Raw genomic sequence first — 8,629 nt, forward strand, 5'->3', positions numbered from 1 at the left:
ATTGTTTGTAAATATAAGAAAGAAGGTAGTAAAAAAATGAAATAAATGACTTTATTGGAATGATTCTTAAGGATCCATTCGATATTTATGGAGTTAATGTGACAAGAATGAAGACAGGCATTCAATATAGTAACATCTCCATTTTTTCTATGTTCAGTAAATATTTATTGAGTATTTATTATATGCCATGTACTATGCTAGGCATCAGGGATTCAGAATAAAAAATGAAAGGCAAGGTCTCTGAATTCTGAAAGGGTAACTTATAGTGGATGAGAAACAGATAATTAACAAAATCATAATTAAGCAACATAAGTACAGATGAAGGAAAGTGTTCCAGAGCAAACAGATACGGAAATGCAACAGAGTCAGAGGAGGAAAAGGAAAAGAGTAGTTTCAGTGTGATGGCCAGAGACACAGAGACCAACTCTGTATGCAAAGAGCTGATAAAAAAAACAGTGTTCCAAGTAAAGGGAACAGCACATGCAAAGGTCCAAATAAAGGGGTAAGCTTGTCACATTAAAGGAATAAAAGCAAGAACAATTTGATATTTGAATAGAACGTAGAGCATGACAAGCCAAATGGTATAACAAGAAGTCCAGGATGTAGGCAGGAGCCAGAGCATTTGGGATTTTGTAGGCCACAATACGAAAACTGAATTTCAAACCAAGTGGAGCAGTCGGTCATGAAAAGCAGAGAGATTACTCAATTTGCATGTTTAGACTCACTGGATATTCTGTGAAAAATGAATTAAAGGGGAGGATGACCTTAACAAGGAAAACAAGAGACTCCTGCTCATAGTTCAAGATGTTTCATGCTCAGAAAATAAGGAAGGTCGTTCACCAGGAACAAGAAAAAGAGGAAGGCGTACATCAAGACATTGTTTGCCATCTGAAGTAGCAGTATACAAAATGAGGCTCAGGCTGTCAAGTCTGGCACCCGAGACCATCCACCCCATGGCCTGGTCCACATCACTGGATTTGTCTTCCTACCTGTGTACCAAGCAGAGTGGACTCCTGGTCTCCAACTGTCCCTTTCTATGTCCAGCGCCATTCTAATTCCTTCCTATCTCCGTCTGTTCTTACCAAAACTCTTTTATCTTAAATGTGAGGATGTACAAATGTTCTTCCTCCACAAAACTTTTTCTCTCAATCAGATACAATCTCTTTTTCCTTGGAGAATGCATTTCAATTCACAGAAATATGCCCAGCATTATTGCCATTTATTTCTGTATCTTTCCTTCCCCAAGAAATTGTGAGCTTCTATGGGTAAAAATGGAGTATCACTTTTTTCCCCCATGATGCTTTGCACAGGACCTCAGAACAGAGCAGAAGGAGGTCTAGCATCTAACCCTGACTAACTCCAGAGCTTCATTCCTGGCTCTCACCTACTGCCTGACCACATGCCGTCCCAGCTTGCAGTTCTATGGAAAAGACCATGCTGTGTCATGACCTGCCCTTTATTCTCCTTCTATCATATGCACGGTATGCTTTTCAGCTCCTTGTCTGCCCACAAATGGCTCTTGATCTCTCAAGAGTTAGCCAAGGGTCAATGTCTTTATGAAGTATTTTATGGCACCCTCACCCTCTCCTCAAATAGAGCTGACAGCTCCCCGTTAGAGGTTCTCCACCATACAACTTAAACTGATAAGAACAGATACTACACTTGCTCTTAGCCAAAAGGCCGAGAAGCGATCCTGAAAACAACTTAAAACTCAACACTCTGTATGTATTATTTAAAATATATAACATATTGCAAAGTATTGCTAATATATGAAAGTAAGTGAATGTAAATGCTAAGCCAACAATAAAAAAAATCACAAAAAAAAAGAACTACAAAAGATAAGAAATACCAGTTTTTTTATATGGTGGAAGTCCCTGAGTTAGCAGAGAAAGCAGAGCTCAAAATGGTTGGATGCCCAGCTACACCATCTACCGTGAAGCTCACCACTTCAAAAGCCTGGCGCATATGCACAATACAACAGCTTTGTTTGTGCACCTTGCTCACACCTGTACATAGTCACAGATTAAGTACTAATAAAAAGCCTCTACTGAAGAGAAAGGGAAATCAGAAGCTACAGAGATAGAGGGGAGATTCCTCTTAAACTATATTTCTCCAGAAAGGAAACAGTGCTCTAAAAAGAAAAATTCATAGCATTTCAAAAATAGCTCTTAAAAGTTAAAAAAATATGTGAAAAAACTAAAACATGAAGGCAGAAATATGCATGCACACACACACACACACACATATTGGAAAATACAATTGGGAAGATCTCAAAGATCTCCCTCAAGAATAACAAAATACCTGAGAGATTAAAAGTATTATTTAAAAAAAGAAAATCAGAGGATTAATCGGGGAGTAATTCAAATACCAGAAGGAACGTATAAGAAAAAATGGAGGGTGAAGCAATACTTTAGAAATACAAAAAATTCTCAAAGTCTGGGTTTAAGGGTTGAAAACCCTAAGGTATGTAATTGTCAAATTTCAGAGTTGGGGATTTAAAGAGAAGATCTGGGAAGATCCCAGAGGAAAAAAATAGACAATTTGCAAATAATCAGAAATAGGGGCACCTGGGTGGCTCAGTCTGTAAAGTGTCTGACTTTGGCCAGGTCATGATCTCGTGCTACATGAGTTCGAGCCCTGTGTCAGGCTCTATGCTAACAGCCCAGAGCCTGGAGCCTGCCTCAGTTTCTGTGTCTCCCAGTCTTCTCCTCCCCCTACTCATGCTCCATCTCTCTCTCTCTCTCTCTCTCTCTCTCTTTCTCTCTCTCTCTCAAAAAATGAATAAACAATAAAAAAATTTTTAAAAATCAGAAATAAGAATATCATCAGATTTCTCACCAGGAATACTGGAAACCAGAGAGCAATGGAGTCATGTCTTTAAACTTCTAGGGAATGTAATTTTTGGCGTGGAATTCCATCCTCAGTGAAACAATGATGGATGTTTAAGGGTAAGATAAAGACATGTTCAAGGACACCAGGTCAGAAAGCTACTCAAGGACATTTTCCTTCACAACAAAGGGTATTTTATACGGAAGCAAGGGATCTAATCCAATCAGAGAAAAAAAAAACAGAAGTGAAAGATATTTCTAGAACGACAGCACAGGGAAATCCTAAGATGAAAACTGCACGGCAGGCCTAGAAATAGAATACCTCAGACGGGCCAAGAAAAGATTGCTCTCAAAGGAGGAAGCGATATAATTGATCAAGATTACCTAGTATGCAAAACTGTCAGATGATGGTGATAAGCACCCAGAAAACAAAATGAAAACAACTACAATTATGGAGTCTAGGAAGGTAGCAAGGAAAAAAATATGATCACAGGGGATTAGGTGGTGCATGTGACAGTAGTACTTTCATCAAGATGATGTAAACACAAAATACTCATAGAACCAAATTCTGATGTAACTGTACTGAGTAAGGAGGGGAAGGCAAGTATGTTAGAGTTGGTTGTAAAATGAATGTAACCTATTAAACCTTTCTACATCAAGGCGTAATAAAAACAATTTTGTTTCAAAAGTCCAGAAGTATCAGTAACATATCAACTACACAGAAATAGCTTAAAGATCAGCTGGGGAAAAAAAAAAGAGGTTTCTGCTGGGGAACACAGAAGGAGCAAACACAGGTAGAAATGGAAGGAAAAAAAAAAAAAGAGTAACAGCATGTTTTAGTACTCTTTCCAGAAACATTTAAACAGACTTTTGATGTGTGAACTATTGAGACCATTCTTCTTCCAGTCTCCCTATATAATAAGAGGACATCCAGAACAATAGGTTTCACTATCTGAAGAACAGTTCACTTTGCAAAATGAGAATTTGTTGCTACCTATGACCCAGAAACATTAATTTTGAAGGTGTCAGGGCAGTTTTTATATAATTTAGAGCCAGAACGTCCTTCCCAGGTACACAAAATCTTCCTCATTTAAAATCTCTTTTGAGGGGCGCCTGGGTGGCTCAGTCGGTTAAGCCTCCGGCTTCGGCTCAGGTCATGATCTCATGTTCGTGGGTTCGAGCCCCGCTTCGGGCTCTGTGCTGACAGCTAGCTCAGAGCCTGGAGCCTGCTTCTGATTCTGTGCTTCCCTCTCTCTCTGCCCCTCCCCACTCATGCTCTGAATCTCTCTGTCTCAAAAATAAATAAAACATTAAAAAAATTTTTTTTAAATCTCTTTTGAAAAATCGTGGTATTTTTCTACATCACAAAATAGGATTAGCCAAAATAGGTTCAATCATACTTTTACTGAATGGCCACTAAGTATCAGGGACACCAATGTGGATCCTACCTAAGAACAGGAAACAAGCAGAGTACTAAGATGATTAGACTTGCATTTTACAAGATCGTAGGGTGTTCTATGAATAGACTGAACTCAGTCAATACCATCTTATTCAATACCAGAAATATGCTGAGAGAGATTTCAGGTGTTCTCATCACACACACACACACACACACACACACACACACACACAGGAACTATAGGAGAAAATGTGTTAATTAGCCTGACCGTGGTAATCATTTAACTATGTATATCAAATCATGTTGCATACCTTGAATACAATTTTTATTAAAAATAAATTTTCAAAATCAGTAGTGAAGGCTTAAAGGTGCCACAATAGTTCAAGTAAAAGCTGACAGACAAAACTAGAGTCATGAGAGTGGAAATGAAGAGAAACCTATTCATTTTAAATACATTTTGGAGGTGATATCCAAATTTTTTGGTGGCTAATTGGACTTCAGGGTTGACGGAGGGAGGATAGATTCTAGTTTGAGGCAAGTGAGCAACCAGGTGCTTGGGGGCGCCTTTAGTTGGGATGAGCAACAGTTATGTTACTGAACCACATGATGATCTCATTTATGCCTCTTCTTTACAACAACGGGGTTTTCAGTGAAGTCAAGTCCCTAGAATGAGGCAGTTAGGCACTTCAAAGAACTTCCAGTCTCTCTTCTTGACATTTTGGGTTTGACTTTCAAGGAAAGTCTCTCTCTTCTTATTTTTACTCAAATAAACCTTGTATAAACAAAGTTAGTTTGGGGCCAGGATTTTTTGCACTAAAACCAAAAGTTTTTCTTTTAGTTTTATTGTTTTCTTAGGACTTTAGCAGGGTGTGGGATGCCTGGGTAGCTGAACGAGTTGAGTGCCCGACTTCAGCTTAGGTCATGATCTTACAGTTTGTGATTTCGAGCCCTGTGTCAGGCTAAGAGCCTGAAGCCTGCTTTGGATTTTGTGTCTCCCTCTCTGCCCCTCCCCCATTCAGACTCTGTTTCTCTCTCTCAAAAATGAATAAACATTAAGAAAAACTTTTTAGAAAAGGACTTTAGCAGCATATTCCATGCCCTACTAATTGTATCCCTAGTGGGCTGGGTGTCTGATTCTGCTTCCTAATCCCAGAAAACACATCCATAACTCAGGTGGCACCAACCAGAGGAAACCTAGAGGTCAACCCTCTGAGTGGTCTAAAAATTGTTAATATTTCCTGAACATACTATGGTCAGAAAGATGTGGAATACATAATACGTAGGCATGGCAGAATGGATAGGTTGGAATATCGAATCAAATGGAACCTCAGGACGCCACAAAACTGACGATGTGTATATACCTGCTTTACCACCTTAAGACTGTTTAACTGGCCAGAGAATGACTGATTATTTTAATCATCTTCAACTGCACTAATTCTGTGAGGCCACTGCTTCCAGGTGAAACGTGAATCCAATTTCCAATGACTATTGTGAAGAGGCAAATGATCAACATGGTGGAGAAGGACAAGAAAGGCTGGACAAGAGCAGCATGGGATGGAGGGGAAATGGTTTGCTTTTAATCCAAACCAGTCAGCATCTGAGAATCTGTCCAGAAAACAATTGGAGAAAATACCAGGCAAGTAACTAAATATGCTATTCTTGGTCTTTAAAGAAAAAAATCAAGTGTGCTTTGAAACTATTAGGGAAAGCATCTTTTACCTCTCCTCTATCAGTAAAATAGAACCATTCGCTTCCTAAGGGGCAAATTAACATGTCAGTGCCAAGCCAGAAATCCAGATTCAGACTCATTCTTTCTACTACAAGCATTAAATAGTCATTAACACACTAGGTCCTTTTGCTGTCTCCATTGTACTTGGCTGGACCAAGCTAAGGAAATTAGTATTTTTCTTCTCAACTTCATGCAAGTAAGACATTTTCTCTTAACTTGTGTATGGATGTGTCTAACTTTCAATGAGCTTGTGTGACAAAAAGGCTTCCAAGGACTTCCAAAGAGGCAAGAGAAAATAAATATTTCCTTTATGTGGAAAGGTTTCTTATATTGAATCAAGTATTTTAATAGAAATAAAGGCATTCCCCAGTCATGATGAGAAATCTCATGGGGGGTGAATGGGGCTCATGACAACATTCATGTTTACAGTGAGCATAGTTTAACAAGAAAGCAGAACATAAATGTTGCTGAAACCTCAAACATCTCACACATTTTATCATTTTCTGAATGTTTTAAGTATGAGAATGTGCAAGCTCCTATCACAGTTCCTTCTTCAGGAGCGAATGAGTAACCCAATAAGGAGCAAGTATAATTGGAGTTAAAAACAGACACGCATGCACACACATTTACTTTTTCTCTACATAATGTCCATGAAAATATGCTAAGTATCTTATTAAAGTCATTTAAATTCTAATATAGTCTTCAAATTAGACATTAAAAAATAGGTTGAGCATACCTCAACTCCATCAACATTTTCTTAGCATTGGTCATGCTTCATCTGTAAGTAGAACCTCAGCAGTCCTCAGGCCTATCTCACAGAAGCTCCTCTTTATTCAAATTCTGAAGGAATGCCAAAAAACTTCCTTGCGGACTTTCTCAACTGTGGCATTTGGTTGTGCAAAGTAGATCCTCACCCATAAAAAGAAACATGCCAGTACTTTTAGTTGTCTATGAGGTGGGCCTTACAAACACGGAGTTTCTTTCAGTAGTTTTCTTTGCTAAAGTTTCTCACTCTTGGGTCACAGACCAACGTTCATTAAGAGACCTGTTAGAACCCGCTGGGATTCGCATTTCACCAGTGCTCCAGTGTTGATGAGCACTGGGTTTGTCAGTCTTCTGAGGATACTTTGGTATCAATCTTTGGAAAAACAGCAAGCAATTCCTCAGAGCCAGTCAATCCCTCTAACACACAAAAGAGATCTTTCCTGGGCTACTTCACTTACAGTCCTAAGTTCCTAAGACTCCTACAAGTTGGGACTGACATCAGGCAAATCATGCACTATAAGAAAACTGTCTTTCTTGGGGCACCTGGGTGGCACAGTCAGTTAAGTGTCCGGCTTTGGCTCAGGGCATGATCTCGCGGTTCCTGAATTTGAGCCCTGTGTTGGGCTCTGTGCTGACAGCTAGCTCAGAGCCTGAAGCCTGCTTCAGATTCTGTGTCTCCCTCTCTCTCTGCTCCTTCTCCTATCCAAATGTTTGTTTGTATGTTTGTTTGTTTTTAAAGAAAATGGTCTTGCTTTTTCTCTCCACTCTCTTTCATGGTCTCTGTGTCTGCTCTGGGGCTTACCCCAGGAACCACTAGTACCCCTGGGCTGCTTTAAGCAGCCCAGAACTTTGTCCCAGATCCTTCCTGCCTCCTCAAATCTTATCACCAGTTTTCATCAGGAGAAAGATACACATCAGGACCTATGCACACCAATGTGATGTATGACTACATCATGATATTAACAAATGGCACTGGAATAAGAGGTCCTATTAACACAAGTGTGTTTCCCTGAACCCCTAGATGATTTCATTCTGTTGGCTACTATTCTGCTCATCAGGTCAAAGAATAGCACACTCATTACAATTCCTCTCACCCTGCACCCATAGCAGACAATTCTACCTGATGTATTAGAGTGCCAGGAGTAAATAAAGCCTCAAACTCCTTTGCACAACCTTTCTTCAAGTAGGCAGCAATAATTAATTATTTACTGCTGTGTTCAAATTACCCTAAAATGTTGTGACTTAAGTAGACAAATATTTATTATCTCACAATTTCTAGGGGTCAGGTGTATGGGTATGGCTTAACTGTGTGCCTCGGATTCAAGATCGAAGTTAAACTCAGTTAAGATCTGTTTCCATGCTAATGCGTTATTGAGCAGACAGCCATAGGTCTTCAGTGGCTGTTGGCCAGAGGTCTTTATCACATGGTCATCTTCATAGGAGGGTTCCCATCCTTCAATAGGATGGTTCTTGACATCTCATAGAACTACTAAGTATAAGGGTGAGGGAGAGGAAACCACAGCCTCATTCTAACATAGTCTTAGAAGTGACACTATCACGACTGCTGTATTTTATTTGTTAGAAGTGAGTCACTTGGTCCTGTTGGCAATGAAGGGGAGGCGATTACACTAAGACATGAAAATCAGGAGGCAGGAATCACTGGTGGCTATCTCAGAGATGGCATACCTTACTACCTACCAGTCTATCAGATTGGACATGCAAGATGGAACTTACTCTACAAATTACTGGAAGGGATAAAATCTATAATTTGGTAAATGATCAAAATCTAAAATATTAGTCTTCCTTGAAACTAGTGCTTTCAGTGTAAAAATTTCTTTAGCTTCTCTTAAAAATCGACTACTTGGGGGCACCTGGGTGGCTCAATTGGTTAAGTGACTGACTCTTGAT

At 39.5% G+C, this 8,629-nt stretch overlaps 1 pseudogene; it reads right to left on the reverse strand.

Moving 5' to 3' along the window:
• Nucleotides 1-1,529: 1,529 nt before the first annotated feature.
• LOC115286046 lies at nucleotides 1,530-1,692 on the reverse strand (annotated as a pseudogene).
• Nucleotides 1,693-8,629: the final 6,937 nt, after the last annotated feature.

Source organism: Suricata suricatta, chromosome 2 (genome assembly GCF_006229205.1).
Source record: "Suricata suricatta isolate VVHF042 chromosome 2, meerkat_22Aug2017_6uvM2_HiC, whole genome shotgun sequence".
Lineage (NCBI taxonomy): Eukaryota > Metazoa > Chordata > Mammalia > Carnivora > Herpestidae > Suricata > Suricata suricatta.